Raw genomic sequence first — 329 nt, 5'->3', positions numbered from 1 at the left:
TTTCTGTTCATTATTAATTTAATTGTCTTTAATAAAATACTGATATAAATATTACTAACAATAAAATAATATGACTAAGACTTTATATGATTAAATAAATATTTTAAATTGATCAATTAAATTCATTTTAATTAATCTCTTCAATTAACTAATTAAGAGAAGACGAATCTTTTTCAAAGGCTAGAAACTATTTTTAACGAGTGGTGAGAATTTTAGAAAACTAAACTGAACATTATCTCGATATAAATGTTAACGCCTTTTGTTGGTATATAAATTTTTTATCGTTATATTAATTTTACCGTCCCCCAACCAAAAACAAAGAAGCTTTA

This window comes from Arachis ipaensis, chromosome B06 (assembly GCF_000816755.2).
Source record: "Arachis ipaensis cultivar K30076 chromosome B06, Araip1.1, whole genome shotgun sequence".
In the NCBI taxonomy this organism is placed as follows: domain Eukaryota; kingdom Viridiplantae; phylum Streptophyta; class Magnoliopsida; order Fabales; family Fabaceae; genus Arachis; species Arachis ipaensis.
This window is presented reverse-complemented; position numbering follows the sequence as displayed.